General features: G+C 43.2%; 1 protein-coding gene across 3 annotated transcripts in view; it reads right to left on the reverse strand.

Annotated features, from left to right (window-relative positions):
• The window catches only part of LOC115166256 (oxysterol-binding protein-related protein 2), a 44,593-nt gene extending 40,875 nt beyond the window's left edge, over nucleotides 1-3,718 (reverse strand). For all 3 annotated transcript variants that reach the window (XM_029720087.1, XM_029720088.1, XM_029720089.1), the window contains exon 1: nucleotides 3,618-3,718. The gene's annotated coding sequence lies outside the window, so the exon portion shown is untranslated. The remainder of the gene's footprint in view (nucleotides 1-3,617) is intronic.
• Nucleotides 3,719-17,260: the final 13,542 nt, after the last annotated feature.

The following is a 17,260-nucleotide window of genomic DNA, read 5'->3' on the forward strand; positions in this document are numbered from 1 at the left end:
GTGCCTCTTCAACCTCAAGAGGCTGAATCATTGTGGCTTGGCACCTAAAACCCTCAAACTTTTAGAGATGCACAATTGAGAGCATCCTGTCGTGCTACATCACCGCCTTGTACAGCAACTGCACCGCCCACAATCGCATGGCTCTCCAGAGGGTGGTGCGGTCTGCCCAACGCATCATCGGGCGCCAACTACCTGCCCTCCAGGACACCGACAGCACCCGATGTCACAGGAAGGCCAAAATCATCAAGGACAACCACCCGAGCCACTGCCTGTTAATCCCGCTCTCATCCAGAAGGCGAGGTCAGTACAGGTGCATCAAAGCTGGGACAGAGAGACTGAAAAATAGCTTCTATCTCAAGGCCATCAGACTGTTAAATATCCATCACTAGGCGGCTTCCACCCAGTTACGTAACCCTGCACCTTAGCTGCCCTATATACACAGACATGTGTACTGGTCACTTTAATAATGTTTACATATTTTTGCTTTACTCTCTCATATGTACAGTTGAAGTCGGAAGTTTACATATACCTTAGCCAAATAAATTTAAACTCAGTTTTTCACAATTCCTGACATTTAATCCGAGTAAAGATTCCCTGTCTTAGGTCAGTTAGGATCACCACTTCATTTTAAGAATGTGAAATGTCAGAATAATAATAGAGAATGGTTTATTTCAGATTTTATTTCTTTCATCACATTCCCAGTGGGTCAGACGTTTACATACACTCAATTAGTATTTGGTAGCATTGCCTTTAAATTGTTTAACTTGGGTCAAATGTTTCAGGTAGCCTTCCATAAGCTTCCCACAATAAGTTGGGTGAATTTTGGCCCCTTCCTCCTGACAGGCTGCTGTAACTGAGTCAGGTTTGTAGGCCTCCTTGCGCACACATGCTTTTCAGTTCTGCCCACACATTTTCTATAGGATTGAGGTCAGGGCTTTGTGATGGCCATTCCAATACCTTGACTTTGTTATCCTTAAGCCATTTTGCCACAACTTTGGAAGTATGCTTGGGGCCATTGTCCATTTGGAAGACCCATTTGCGACCAAGCTTTAACTTCCTGACTGATGTCTTGAGATGTTGCTTCAATATAGCCACATCATTTTCCTACCTCATGATGCCATCTATTTTGTGAAGTGCACCAGTCCCTCCTGCAGCAAAGCACCCCCACAACAACATGACGCTGCCACACCGTGCTTCACGGTTGGGATGGTATTCTTTGGCTTGCAAGCCTCCCCCTCACTTTTCGCACCAAAGTACGTTAATCTCTAAGAGACAGCACACGTCTCCTTCCTGAGTGGTATGACAGCTGTGTGGTCCCATGGTGTTTATACTTGCATACTATTGTTTGTACAGATGAACGTAGTACCTTCAGGCGTTTGGAAATTGCTCCCAAGGATGAACCAGACTTGTGGAGGTCTACAATTTTTTTTTATGAGGTCTTGGCTGATTTCTTTTGATTTTCCCATGATGTCAAGCAAAGAGGCACTGAGTTTGAAGGTAGGCCTTGAAATACATCCACAGGTACACCTCCAATTGACTCAAATGATGTCAATTAGCCTATCAGAAGCTTCTAAAGCCATGGCATAATTTTCTGGAATTTTCCAAGCTGTTTAAAGGCACAGTCAACTTAGTGTATGTAAACTTCTGACTCACTGGAATTGTGATACAGTGAATTATAAGTGAAATAATCTGTCTAAACAATTGTTGGAAAAATTACTTGTGTCATGCACAAAGTAGATGTCCTAACCGACATGCCAAAACTATAGTTTGTTTTAACAAGAAATTTGTGGAGAGGTTGAAAAACGAGTTTATGACTCCAACCTAAGTGTATGTAAACTTCCGACTTCAACTGTATATACTGCATTCTACTCTACTGTATTTAGTCAATGCCACTGACATTGCTCATCCTAACATTTATATATTCCTTAATTCCATTATTTTACTTTTAGGTTGTGCATATTGTGAATTGTTAGATATTACTGTATTACTTTTGGAGCTATAAACACAGGCATTTCACTACACCCACAATAACATCTGCATGTGACAAATAAAAATGTATTTGATTTTGACTAATAGTGGGGCACAGGGCCATGGGTTTACATTGTTCCAGTTCTAGGAAATGTGGGGCTTTATCTGGTACTCTGTGATTCAAACTAACAGACAAAGGCACCACAAACACACGTCATGCATGTGTCTACATTGGCAAACTATAAAGGACAAATACTCAGACAAACATTGAGGAGTTACTACGTCCCACCCTGGCGCCCCTCAGGAAAGCCTTCAGGAACGTAACCCTCTAACACCGATGACAAGGTAACCCAAGGCAGGGCAGGACACTACTGCTGCTGTTGACTACAGATGCACACCTCCACTGAGTAAGCACAATGTAGTGTCACCTGAAACCTGGGAGGTCCATCACCCTCTCTTGAACTCAAACAAGAGACACGTTCTAGTCCAAAACTCCATATCCTAAGCACCAACCACGTGTGAGCCTTTTCCATTCATACTCCTCAACGGTAATGACTTGCATCCAGGCATTAACCTCATTGATCAGCGGAGTGCTGACACACATGGCCTCTGAAGGTTGTGTAAGTAAGTCACCATGTTTTGGGAGATGCTTGGGTTGAAATATATGCTAATTGACTGGTGCGGGCAATTATCGTCCTGACTGGGTTGTTAGATGAAAGTCGAGGCTTACTATGCAGGCTATGCCCATGGGGAATTATCTGTCAACAAGGTTTCATCCTTACTCTAACTGTGCATCACAAATGGAAGGGGGATACGCACTGTTCAACATCTGTATGACCCCGGTCATTGCTTGATTTCCGCCAAAATGCTGGTACTTCAAATTACGATGAAGCAGTCTAGGGTCCAGACCTGGGTTAAAAACACTACTTCAAATGTCTCAATTACTTTCACATACACTTCAATTTAAGTATTCAGATGTCATGAAATACGCAAATTACACAAAACATAAGAATTTAAATAAATAATCAATCCAGGTCTGCTTGTCTCCAGCATCAAAGACACAGACAGGTTAACAACAAGGGTCAGAATAACGTTCCCATACTGTGTTCTCTACTGGCTGATGGAGCAGATATGAATCAGTATCTTGTTGACAGAGACAGGCAACTGGAGGGAGTAGTCTGTCATGCTCCACCTCGAATTCACTAAACAAGTCAGTGGGATGTCGGTTGTAGACAATGGTAAATGTATCTTATACAAGCCATCTTACTATTGTGATTAGTTAACTTGCAAGGCATACATTAGTTAAGAAACCTAGTTAACGCGACGTTTAGGAGGGAGAGGCTAGTTAGCTATGTTGTATGCTAGCTAGCAGGTATACAATGTTTTCGCTAGCGACATTAACCTTTATAACACTCTATGTACTTCCTAGCTTACTATCAACTACACAATCAAACAAATTATTGACGTGCTGTCTTGCTTGCTCATATCCAGCTACGCTAGCTGGAAAGCTAGTCCGAGAGCTCGTCGAGAAAAAATCTAGCTAGCGAGCATACAAAAACGAAGATGAAGCAAAAGTGTGTGCGTAGTTACATTACAGTCCATAAACAAAACTCACAGAACTGTCACATGCTGTTATATAATTACTGTACCTGAAGCGTTGGGACACCTGGTAACGTTTGACTTAATTTGAAAGGACAGGAGGACCACAAAACGGTGTGAATTGACACAGAAGCGGAAGTAGGTGACCACAGGGGCGGTCTTATTAACAACCGGCCAATCGGATATCCTTGAATGGACCGCCTGATCCACATACACTGAGCCTACAAACAATGAACATCGTCCTAATATTGAGTTGCACCCCTTCCCTCCTTTCCCCCCTCAGAACAGCCTCAATTCGTCAGGGTGTTGACTCTACAAGGTGTCGAAACCGTTCCACAGTGATGCTGGCCCATGTTCACTCCCACAGTTGTGTCAAGTTGGCTGGATGTCCTTTGGGTGGTGGACCATACTTCATACACACGGAAAACTGTTGAGCGTGAAAAACCCAGCAGCGTTGCAGTTCTTGACACACTAAAACCGGTGCTCCTGTCACCTACTACCATAAACGGTCTCCTCCCCTTAATATACAATGATTAAAGTGGATTTAACAAGTGAAATCAATAAGGGAGCATAGCTTTCACCTGGATTCACCTGGTCAGTCTATGTCATGGAAAGAGCAGGTGTTCTTAATGTATTGTACACTTGTTGTATATACAGAATATACACACACACAGGCTGGCTGGTGGGTGGACTAAATAACATCACACATAGTATTCATTTTTATTAGGATACAAAAACGTGTTTTTTTATCCACTGTAGGGACAAGAAGATGTATGCCAAAAACTTATCTAACTACTAAATCAAATCAAATGTTATTTGCCACATGCTTCGTAAAAAACAGGTGTACTAACAGTGAGATGCTTACTTATAGGTCCTTTTCCAACAATGCAGAGCTAAAGATATATCTATTTTGAAATATATACAGATAGAGACACAAGGAATAACTACACAGTGAATATCGAATAGCAATAACAGGTCAAAGTAACATGGCTATGTACAGGGAGTACCAGTACCGAGTCGATGTGCAGGGGTACGAGGTCATTGAGTTAGCTATGTACATATAGTAAGGGTAAAATTACTAGGCAACAGGACAGATAATGGAGAGTAGCAGTAGCGTATGTGGTGAGTGTGTGTGTGTGACGTCAGTATGCATGTGTACTGTATGTGTGTGTATGTGTGTGTTGGGGTGTCAGTGTAATTACTGTATGTGTGAGTGTGTGGGTAGAGTCAGTGCAAGAGAGTTAGTGCAAAAAAAGGGTCAATGCAGGTAGTCCGGGTAGCCATTTTGTTAGCTATTTAGAAGTCTTGTTTAGTAGTCTTATGGCTTGGGGTTAGAAGCTGTTCAGGGTCCTGTTGGTTCCAGACTTGGTGCACTGGTATTGCTTGCCGTGCGGTAGCAGAGAGAACAGTCTATCTATGGCTTGAGTCTGTGGGCCTTCCTCTGACACCGCCTGGTATAGAGGTCCTGAATGGCAGGGAGCTTGACCCCAGTGATGTACTGGGCCGTATTCACCACCCTCTATAGACCCTGAATGGTCGGGTGCCTTGCAGTTGCCGTACCAAGCGGTGATGCAGCCAGTAAAGATGCTCTCAATGGTGCAGCGGTATAACTTTTTGGAGGATCTGAGGGCCTATGACAAATCTTTTCAGCCTCCTGAGAGTGAAGAGGCACTGTCGTTCCTTCTTCACAACTGTGTGTGGACCATGGTAATTACTTAGTGATGTAGAACACCGAAGAACTTGAAGCTCTCGACCCACTCTGCTACAGCCCCATCAATGTAGATGGGGGCGTGCCGGCCCGCTACATTTCCTGTAATCTACGATCAGCTCGTTTGTCTTGCTAACGTTAAGGGAGAGGTTGCTGTCGTGCGCGGCCATGCAGTCACGGGTAAACAGGGAGTACAGGAAGGTGAACAGGGACTACTGTACAAGTGATATCCGACCCAGCAATCAATTTCCAGAGGACAGGGGACTTGATGAATGATGATGAAAAATAGGCCTACTGTTTGTTTTTCATTCCCATCATTCATATCTGAAATCTCCCAATAGCATGGTATTACTATACAGCAGCCATCAACACTCGCTGTCTGCTCTCATGGATACTGGCAAAGTCAGGTGTGCAACCATGTCCATGTGAAGGCTCGGGATCATCTAACAATAACTGTCTGGAGAATGGTAATCGATGTATTGAAGTTGATAATGCTTTCGCTGATGATGCTGGTGATGATGGGTGAAAGTACTTGAACTGTAGTGGAGACACCTCCTATGCAAATATGTAAAACTGTGTTAAAAAGTGAATGATATCACATTGACAGACGTTGTAAACACATCAGGCAACCACGTACAGCAACTGACAGGGAGAGTATTTTGCATCCCCAGTCTACTTACCTCCAGCATGCCCTGTACCAGAAATAGAGCTGGGAGGAATGAGAGTAGACCTATAGCAATAATCAGCATGCAGTGCATTGTTTATGAGGGATATGTTTGGCTGTCCTGTACTATTCTGCTCATCGATAATGGAGGCAGCAGTCACTTATACACCCACCTGTCCTCAGATCGCTATAAAGCCATGACGACAGACTTCTGCCATGACCTGCAGTGACCCTGTCACAAATATGCACTCACTGCAGAATCTAGTGTTCTATTTTAAGCTTAGGGGTTAGATTTAGGGTTAGGGTTAGAATTAGGGTTAGGGGTTAAAGGTAAGGGTTAGGGTTAGACTTAAGTTTAGGTTTAGGGGTTAGGGAAAATATGATTTTGAATCTAAATACATTTTAGGTCTCCACAATGATAGCAAAACATATGGTGTGTGTTTGTGTGTGTGGGTTTTATATTAGAGAGAGACACTAGAGGAGGGAGAGTGAGCATAACAATTCATTTCCAATCCTTCACTGAGCGCAGATGAGATGTTGAGTGGATCAGACAGGTTCTTGTCCTAGTTGTGTTATATATTCAAGTCTGATGATTTAGTGAGCGAGGGTGTTATTTTATCCATTCAAGCACTGCCCAGTTCTGGGCTCTTCAACAAAACATAGACCTGCTTGTCTACCCACACCCTCCTAAAAACCAGGGGGAATTTATTCATAGTTTAATCACAGGCAAGCAATCCATCGCTCTGCACAGAGAGAGTGCATAATTATGGCCATTGTTGAAGCGGCGTCGCCCCGATGGTTCATGGCAACTCGAGAGAGAGAGAGAGAGAGAGAGAGAGAGAGAGAGAGAGAGAGAGAGAGAGAGAGAGAGAGAGAGAGAGAAAGAGAGAAAGAGAAAGAGAGAGAGAGAGAAAGAGAGAGAGAGAGAGAGAAGTTGTTGAGCCGGCCTCAGAGAAGTCATTCAGCATTATGTACGGTAATTACACAGATAGCCAGTGCTAGAGAATGCCACAGGCTGGTTTTGTTTCAGCGCTTCGGAGGGAAAAAAAGCATTCTCTCTCAGCATATCATAACTACGGGTCAAAAACTATTTTATTGTGAAATATGGCTTGAACAAGAAGGCTTTGAGTGTATGAAATTAAAGTGCCATATATTTTAGAATCAGATAGGCTTTTCGCAAATGACATATCACATAGTTGTTTTTCTCTGAGAAAATGTTGTGTACTTTAAGGAGTAGTCATATTCATTTCAGGGGTAGTCTAATTCACTCTTACCCGTACCTCAGCTGACATGCCCTGATTTGCCCTTGCGGAGTCCTTACTGGCTATTCTTCATATTCCCACTAGATGGAGGTAAAGAACTGTGATGCATTTTCTTGATCTACTTCCATGGTCAGTTTGAACAGAAATCTAATTCAGTTTCCATTATATGTTGTCTCACAATCTCTAGATGAAATCTGTCAATGGGTCAAATCTGTAACTGCTTTGAGAGTGAATTGAAGGCAATACAGATGTTGTGAGAATATCAAATAGTAAAACAGAAACATATTTATTTGGCCATTTGATCAAAAAGACAGCTGAAATTGAATGTAGGCTTACCCTTACACACAAAGGTCACATGCCATTGACGTGTGTCACTCACCACCATATTTAAAGTGTCTAAGGATTTAAGGAGCCTGATCCTCCCATGTGACACATCAACAAAGAACGAGCAGAGGAACACATTAACATGGCCAGATAAAAGATGAGCACACAGTTATCCTCATTGTTGGCATCCTAACCATCGCTCTGGAGACTTGGTGGCAAGACACCGGCGCAGGGGCCTCGGAAATAGTGTTCACCTAGATCTTTGAGCGACAACAGAGCAGTAGGGGGTCCTTAATGTTGATATCGTTATTACAGTTATGCAGGCCATCGGGATCAGGGATGAAAGCTGGAGAAATGCTCATTATCCATACTATAAATATTTTTTACTTCATATCCCACCAGCGGTTGGGCTGTTTAAATCACGGTTTAAATCTGTCTCTGAGAATGCTGGCATGCTTAAGGAATAGCACTGCTGATCGCTAATAGCCATAACAGGTTCTCAAAACGTATGTTGAGGATGACTGGATTCCAATTACTGTAATGTAAAGACTTGCTTGCACAGCAGTTCTTCTGTATGGGTATTAGCCTGTACTTCTTTATGTCCAGAGCGGATGGAGTTCATATGATCTGACTATAATAAACTGGAAGGAAAAGAAGAAGGTGTTAGGTAATTAAGGACTATGTCTACTGTTAGTGAGCGTCGGTTGTCTCTCCTTCCCTGTTCCAGCTCTGTGATCGGTGAGGCGCTGGGCCCAGATGCCACCTGTGATTCCACGCCATATCCTGGCTGTGCCAAGAAGGCAGACCTGGCAGCCCTGGCTGGCACCACAAAGTGCTTTGTTGACACTATGCCCATCCTTGCAGATGGCATATACATTTACATTTGAGTCATTTAGCAGATGCTCTTATCCAGAGCGACTTACAGTTAGTGCATTCATCTTAAGATAGCTATAGGTGAGACATCCACATATCACAGTTGTAGTAAGTTGATTTTTCCTCAATAAAGTAGATATCAGTAAAGTGTGTGTGTGTGGCGGGGTGGGGTAAGACTGAGATGTCGTTTTTAAGATACTCTTTGAAGAGGTAGGGTTTAAGACGTTTTTGGAAGATGGGCAGGAACTCTGCTGTCCTAGCGTTAGGGGGATTCTCCTTCCGCCATTGGAGTGCCAGGACAGAGAAAAGCTTTGGCTGCCTAGCTGGCCAAATTCATATAATACTAGTTGCTATGTTATCATCACTATCTATCTATCTATCTATCTATCTATCTATCTATCTATCTATCTATCTATCTATCTATCTATCTATCTACAGACAGACAGACAGACAGACAGACAGACAGACAGACAGACAGACAGACAGACAGACAGACAGACAGACAGACAGACAGAATTGAATGGAGCCGGTTTCCCACTGAGACGCTGACAGCCTTCCATGTACTCGCTCTGTGCAAATCCCCCTTGATAGGTTTTATGTAGCCTAACGTTCTTACGTGTTCCCTGGAGGAAGCTCACAGCTAATCATGACTCCTACTTTGTGACATTCTGTAGGCTCAGCCCTAATTTATGTGCTCTCTGCCACCTCTGGCCGAACAGCAAATGGACCAAGACAATACCCAAGGATCAGTCAGCCCTTCCCCCATCAAGGGATCAAAATGTATCAACTCAATTCAAGGGGCTTTATTGGCATGGGAAACATATGTTAACATTGCCAAAGCAAGTGAGGTGGATAAGTATCTCTCTCTACGGTATCCAGAGGACTGGTTACTGGAATGTGTGACAGAATAACGACACGCTATCCATCTCTGGTATCTTTCTGAAACTTGTCCCCTAAGGAGGACTCTGATGCTATCTATATGGATGTATGATCTCTGTGGTAACTTGTGTCTGTACAGGCTGAACTCTAAATGATTCTATTCAAAGGGGTTTTATTGTCTATTTACATTGGTCTCACCCCACACACATGCCTTTAGATGCGGTGACACCCTGTGGAGATTTGGCCTGGGTGATCAAGTTACTGTAAACTTGGTATAGTTTGATTGGTCAATGGTGGTTGGTTTTTGTTTGAAGAAGTTACACCTTCAGATGTTATAAATGGAATGAAGGTCTGTTCTCTCTACTATCCTGCATCCTGTCCATTGGTGAACAGTTGTATGATATTTGCTCATTTCCGAGGCGTCTAGGCCTTTGGCCTAGTAGGTATCTCTTTGTTTTGTCTTGTAAGTTAACTTCGGGATATATGTGCCTAGAATTGCTCTTTGTTAATGTCAGTATCTCTATGCCTTGTATGTGAATCCATTCATTTTATTAAGTTATTAAATAATGCTTTCTTGGTAATCGTTTCTCATGACCATTCCTTGGTCTTAGTCAGTTAAACGCATAATACTTGATTACACATGGTTTTACTAGAATGTTAAATGGAGTCAGATATACCTTTTAATAGACTGTGTCCATTACGGTTTTTCTCGATTGTTTACACACATTTTCTGAAAGCATGCCTCATATTCACAGCACCTCATCCACATCACAAGCAATGTTTTCCCTGGCCAAGAAGTGGGGGAAATATCGCCTAGCATGGCGAATCCAGCCATGAAAAGCATCAGCTGCTATATCTCCACATGCGTCTTCCATAGCTTGGAGAAGAGGTATACGCGTTTGTGGATTTCGGTCATACACTTTCCATCTCCAGGCAGAAAAAAATTCCTCAATAGGATTGAGGAATGGAGAATATGGAGGGAGATAAACAACTAAAAAGCGTGGGTGGGCAGGGAACCAGTTACGAACCAGAGCAGCCCTGTGGAAACTTACGTTGTCCCAAATGATAACGTACCTGAGCTGCTCTGGGCCGTCTACCTGATCTCGTGGAATGAGTGTGTTGTGTAGGGTGTCCAGGAATGTGATCAGATGGGCGGTGTTGTAGGGGCCAAGGGTAGCATGGTGATGGATGACGCCGTGATGGGTAACATTGTGATGTTCCCTCCGCGCTGGCCAGGGACTTGAACAATGGCACGCTGGCCGATGATATTCCTTCCCCTCTTTGGTCTTTTTGTGAGGTTGAATCCAACCTCATCAATGAAGATGAACTGGTGCTCCACTGCAGCCACCTCTAGCTCAAGGACTCTCTGAAACACACATGACAATATCAGAAATAGACATGGAGTGGTCACTATTGTGAAGCACAATCATTATGATTACAATACTGAATTATGTATAATTTATACAGTGTTGAGAGTATGCATCAATTGTGGGATTATATAGGACTCACTTGCACATAGTTATATCGTAATTCTTTGATTCTTTCTGAATTGCTTTCAAATGGCACCCTGTAGACCTGCTTCATCCTGAGATTATTTCTGCGCAAGACACGGTCCAGTGTTGATAAGCTTACCCTATCAATATTTTGAAATATCTCATTGTTTTCTATTATTTTTCTTTGTATTTGCCGTAATGTTATGGCGTTATTTTCTAGGACCATGTTCATGATTTCAGTTTCCTGTTCAGGAGACAGAACACGTTCCCGACCACCTTGTGTTGGTAATCTTTCAGTTCTGTCAAACAAATAGTCAAATACTGTAAATACAAAGTAGGAATACATTTCCCAAATACTTGAAAAATACTTTATTTTTACAGTCCTACAGAACAGTCCACAGGCAATACTGTACTACTGTACTCATTGAGTACTGTATTGATATGCAGTACTGCAATTTTCTAGTGAGAGTAGATTTCTTACCTATTCTCATTTCGGAATGTCCGGATGATGGGTGCTACAGTGTACCTGCTCAAATTTGGCTGTACTCTTTGCCCAGCCTCCCTCATTGTTAGACCATGGTTGACCACATGATCAACCAAAGTGGCTCGGATCTCATCAGAGATTACAGCCCTTGGCCTTCCTCGTCCTCGTCCTCCCCGTCCTCCTCCTCTTACTCTCACTCCTCTGGCTCTGCCTCTGTTTCCAATGTTGGCATCCATTGCTCCAAAACAGAAGAGCTCACCTGTTGCCCTTTTATGCTAAAGCTCTGATTGCTAATTGTAAAACTGTGTGACGGGTGTTTGCCCATGTGATGAGTCAGTGTGCATATTTGAATGGCAGTGTGTTCATTGTGAAAACAAGAGATTTTCTGCATGAAAATTGTGCCAAATGCAAAGAATTGTGTGTAGTGTTTTGAAAAAAGTGTGTTTTAGAACTGCAATTTGAGTGTAAAGCAGGAATTGTGCTTGTAGTTTAGCAGAATTGGTTCAGGGGGTTGGTGCATGAGTTACATGTTGTGGTCATTGTGTCTCAAGTACCAGTATTTGTGTGTAAACAATTGAGAAAAACTGTAATTGCGTAGTCTTATTACAGGTCACATGTGAGGAGTACAGGTCAGCTCCAAAAGTATTGGGACAGTGACATATTTTTGTTTTTGTTTTGGGGGGGGGGGTATGATATTTATGCCTCTGTAACTTTCTCACTCATCGTTTGTCACTTCATAATTTCTCATCATGCCTCTGTAACTTTCTCACTCACTCGATTCGTTCAGGATTATCCACGATCGTGGAAGCGTTCCCATTAATGTTGAAGAGTTTTTCTAAACGGGTGTAATTTCTATGGATGAAAAATACCCTCAAATGAAAGCTGACAGTCTGCGCTTTAACCTCATAGTCATCGTATCATTTCAAATCCAAATGCTGGACTACAGAGCCAAAACAACAAAACATTTGTCACTGTCTCAATAGTTTTGGAGCTCATAGATTATAAATATTACCCCATTACAATTACTCCATTGCTGGTCTTACAAGATTGCCTTCACAGTTTCTGAATCCAATATTAATATGCTTTTGAGAAGCTGGGGTAACTATCAGCCTGTATTAGACCCTGGATAGGCTGGAATTAAGCCTGTGAGTGGTTAACCAGGAGCTTTGCGCTGTGTGTGTCCCCGTGTGTGTCTGTGTGTGTCTGTACGTGTTGGTGTGTGTGAACAGCACATAGTATTAAGCAGTCATTACATAGTAAGGTAATTATGGAGTATGGGTTTTGTGCTCCTGTGTGATTCCTGCGTCATTATTCAGAGAATACCATTCTTCCACTGAGGCTTAGATCTGTGTTGAACTGTTAGTCTGATAGACTCTCATTCTGGCACATGGCAAATCGACAGACAAAACAACACATGATCAGGAGAAAACACATACAAGTGTTAAAAAAATATTAGAGCATTGAGACTGAAACTTGTGCTTCTACCCGAAGGTGTCAATTTATAGTTTTAATGTGGTTGTATAATAACTGCCTATACGACTCTAAGATTACACATATTATTACAGCATATGAAATTATACTGTGTGTGCATGTATACTGTGTGTGTGTGTGTGTGTGTGTGTGTGTGTGTGTGTGTGTGTGTGTGTGTGTGTGTGTGTGTGTGTGTGTGTGTGTGTGTGTGTGTGTGTGTGTGTGTGTGTGTGTGTGTGTGTGTGTGTGTGTGTGAGAGAGAGAGAGAGAGAGAGGGTGAGAGAGAAAGAGAACAATAGAGCCTGTTTCAATGAACAGTAAGTGAAAGAAAGAAAGACAGAAAGAGACAAAGAAAGAAAGATCGTAGGAGGTGAATATACACACAGGTGTGCTCAAGTGAAATGGAAGCAGGCCAGAACGTGTTGTGGGGGCCCGTGTGTACTCAATCCTCTGTGTGTGCTGGCAATGATGGATATGTGAACTGAATACACCACTGTCACACTGTAAGGGCCACAGAACCAAGTCTCTCAGTGAAAATAATGCTGATGTCATTTGCCTGCAGGTCGGGAGAAAGGCACATGGAGCCAAACGATGTCTCCTGAGAGGAAACTGTGTTCATAAATAGCGATGCTAACATAGCAACGAGTAAACATGTTCTATAACAGTTGAGCCGGCCCGGGCTTATGGTTTGCGCAACATTGTAACCTATGTTTGAGACCAACGCGTGGCTGTGGTGAGAGAGAGAAGATCCTGTATCTCTCACAGGACTAGAATGGATTCAGGTTGGGCCGGTTCATGGTTTACACCGTAGCCTAGAAACCAATGCGTGGCCGTGGTGAGAGAGAGAGAAGAGCCTGTATCTCTCACAGGACTAGAATGGATTCAGGTTGGGCCGGTTCATGGTTTACACCGTAGCCTAGAAACCAACGCGTGGTCGTGGTGAGAGAGAGAAGAGCCTGTATCTCTCACAGGACTAGAATGGATTCAGGTTGGGCCGGTTCATGGTTTACACCGTAGCCTAGAAACCAACGCGTGGTCGTGGTGAGAGAGAGAAGAGCCTGTATCTCTCACAGGACTAGAATGGATTCAGGTTGGGCCGGTTCATGGTTTACACCGTAGCCTAGAAACCAATGCGTGGCCGTGGCCGTGGCTGTGGTGAGAGAGAGAAGAGCCTGTATCTCTCACAGGACTAGAATGGATTCAGGTTGGGCCGGTTCATGGTTTACACCGTAGCCTAGAAACCAATGCGTGGCCGTGACCGTGGCCGTGGTGAGAGAGAGAAGAGCCTGTATCTCTCACAGGACTAGAATGGATTCAGGTTGGGCCGGTTCATGGTTTACACCGTAGCCTAGAAACCAATGCGTGGCCGTGGTGAGAGAGAGAGAAGAGCCTGTATCTCTCACAGGACTAGAATGGATTCAGGTTGGGCCGGTTCATGGTTTACACCGTAGCCTAGAAACCAATGCGTGGCCGTGGTGAGAAAGAGAGAAGAGCCTGTATCTCTCACAGGACTAGAATGAGATTCAGGTTGGGCCGGCCCGGGTTCATGGTTAACACCGTAGCCTAGAAACCAATGCGTGGCCGTGGTGAGAGAGAGAGAAGAGCCTGTATCTCTCACAGGACTAGAATGGATTCAGGTTGGGCCGGTTCATGGTTTACACCGTAGCCTAGAAACCAATGCGTGGCCGTGACCGTGGCTGTGGTGAGAGAGAGAAGAGCCTGTATCTCTCACAGGGCTAGAATGAGATTCACTTTCTATGATCTCTCTCCCTCTCTGCTCTGATAGACATCAGCCTGCAGCTCTCACCTCTCCAGAGGTGCACTACCTCATTTATTTCCTTATAGTGTCACAGCTGTGGGAAGGGTGCTGGAGGTGCTGCAGCTCTCACCTCTCCAGAGGTGCACTACCTCATTTATTTCCTTATAGTGTCACAGCTGTGGGAAGGGTGCTGGAGGTGCTGCAGCTCTCACCTCTCCAGAGGTGCACTTCCTCATTTATTTCCTTATAGTGTCACAGCTGTGGGAAGGGTGCTGGAGGTGCTGCAGCTCTCACCTCTCCAGAGGTGCACTACCTCATTTATTTCCTTATAGTGTCACAGCTGTGGGAAGGGTGCTGGAGGTGCTGCAGCTCTCACCTCTCCAGAGGTGCACTACCTCATTTATTTCCTTATAGTGTCACAGCTGTGGGAAGGGTGCTGGAGGTGCTGCAGCTCTCACCTCTCCAGAGGTGCACTACCTCATTTATTTCCTTATAGTGTCACAGCTGTGGGAAGGGTGCTGGAGGTGCTGCAGCTCTCACCTCTCCAGAGGTGCACTACCTCATTTATTTCCTTATAGCAAGGGTTCCCAAACTTTTCCAGCATTGAGGAACAAAGAAAATGTTGGAGTTTTAAAGCTAATTTTCTTGCAATTCTATACATTGTGACACGTCTAACTTGTATTCGTGTGATATTTCAGTGACAAACAAATGACAACAATACTATGGGCTAAAATGTTTCTGGACCCCAGGAAGAGTAGCTGCTGCCTTGCCAGCAGCTGGTGGGGATCCTTAATAAATACAAATACAAATAAAACAAACTTTAACTGACATGGGCAAATTGATCTGGGCATTTCTGACAAGTTATAAATAGATCTCTATGGTATTCAATGACTAACATGACACAAGGAACTGATGATACACTACCCAATTTCTAAATGTCACCTTGTGCATTCTACTATTACAACTTTCAAGAGTACATCCAGGCTGTATTTCAACTGGCCGTGATTGGGATTCCCTTGGGCGTCGTCCGTGTTTGCCCGGTGTAGGCCGTCATTGTAAATAAGAATTTGTTCTTAACTAACTTGCCTTGTTAAATAAAGGTTACATTTAAAACATTTTGTTTCGGTACCTCCTGGTACCTCCAGATCTACAAATTAACTTCTGCGTATTAGACCCTGTATAGTTTACTGTCCAGGGGCGAAAATCTGATATCAACTTTGGAGGGGACAATAACATGAAATTTTCTCAAGAGCAATTCCTGAGGGGGACACCAAAAGTAATGCTGTAACACATAGCCTACGTTGTAATATGGTAAATGTATATTGAGGAACCAAAGAAATAAGGTGTTTGCCGTACTCCTAACTACCGGTACCCAAAAGTACACAACTAATCACAACAGCAATACCATTGCCTTTAACAAATCTTAGTTCAGTCACCAGTTTAAGTTGAGAGTGGGGGTATCCATGGCATTTTCCAATTATGTTCCTATTTTACAAGTAAAAAAAATTGAGAACCTTTCATAATGTTGCCAAACAAAGACTCAACAAACTTACCTGAGACTCCCTGTCTCTGCCAGTCTGTCCCTGCATATCTGTCCCCAACTCTGCTGTCTGTGTGCCATCTGTTGCCTGCTCTGCCTAATGACATCATTGTGAAACATTTCCATTAGAATTTCATTTCTTTCTTATGAACATTTTATCAACTAGTCTTTGAGATATTAGGCTACTAAGGTTCTTACTTTGCGTTTTGGTATACTAAAAAATACTCTGATGTCCGTCTTTTTTCTGCCATTTTTCTACCTGGCTGGCTACACACACACACACACACACACACACACACGCACACACACACACACACACACACACACACACAGTGTGCAGGTTATTTACAGTAGGAGATGGGCTTCTACCATCTTATCTTCTATCATTCTATATGGGCTTCGATCTAAAAGGTAGCTAGCAAATGTGAAACGGATTGCAGTGACAAGAGTTGACAGCTGTATGAGTTCACCATTTACACAACATATGCTGCAACCTTTTGTCATTTTAATCGTTTGTTTCATATTGGCTAGCTTCCAACAATAGCTGAATTTGCAAAGCTAGCGAGCACCAATTCCGTTTCAGTGGTGTTTGCTATAATCTTTGCTACCCGGGTTAAATAAAGGTGAAATAAAATAAATAAATAAAAGTTCCCTTGCGACAATTTAACTTTTGCAACGAGACCATTAAATATATTTAAGACAATGGTAGAACAGAGTGTAGTTCTGTTCAGTTTGGACTTCAGTTTATCACTAACCTTATCACAGGAACTTTGAAGCACTAATTTACAGTAGATATGAACCCTCTGTTACCTTGCCAACTAAGGAACTGGCAGTGGATCAAACCATTGTGAGGCAAAGGGTGGGGGGGGCGCAATCTTTTGAAACTTAAAAACGAGCTATTAAGTGTCTATAATCAGCACAATTGCTTTCATTGCGTATTAGTAATATTATTTAAATTAGATAGTTATGTTTACAGTGATATATTGGGGGGGGGGACAAATCATATTTTCCCAGGATGGGGGGGTCGTGTCCCCCCCGTCCCCCCTGGGATTTCCGCCCCTGTTACTGTCCAAATAGAGTTTGATTCTGAATTAAATAGGCAGCCTTCAGCCTATGTTTATCGTAAACCTATATGCATCCTGGTTTTATTGTAGTCTCACTTGTGCTTCTTGAAACGATCTCCATGTCTGGGTGGCAGCAGAGAGCTCCAAGTGATGCTGAGTTTCCGGATAGCAAT

Source organism: Salmo trutta, chromosome 28, assembly GCF_901001165.1.
Source record: "Salmo trutta chromosome 28, fSalTru1.1, whole genome shotgun sequence".
Lineage (NCBI taxonomy): Eukaryota > Metazoa > Chordata > Actinopteri > Salmoniformes > Salmonidae > Salmo > Salmo trutta.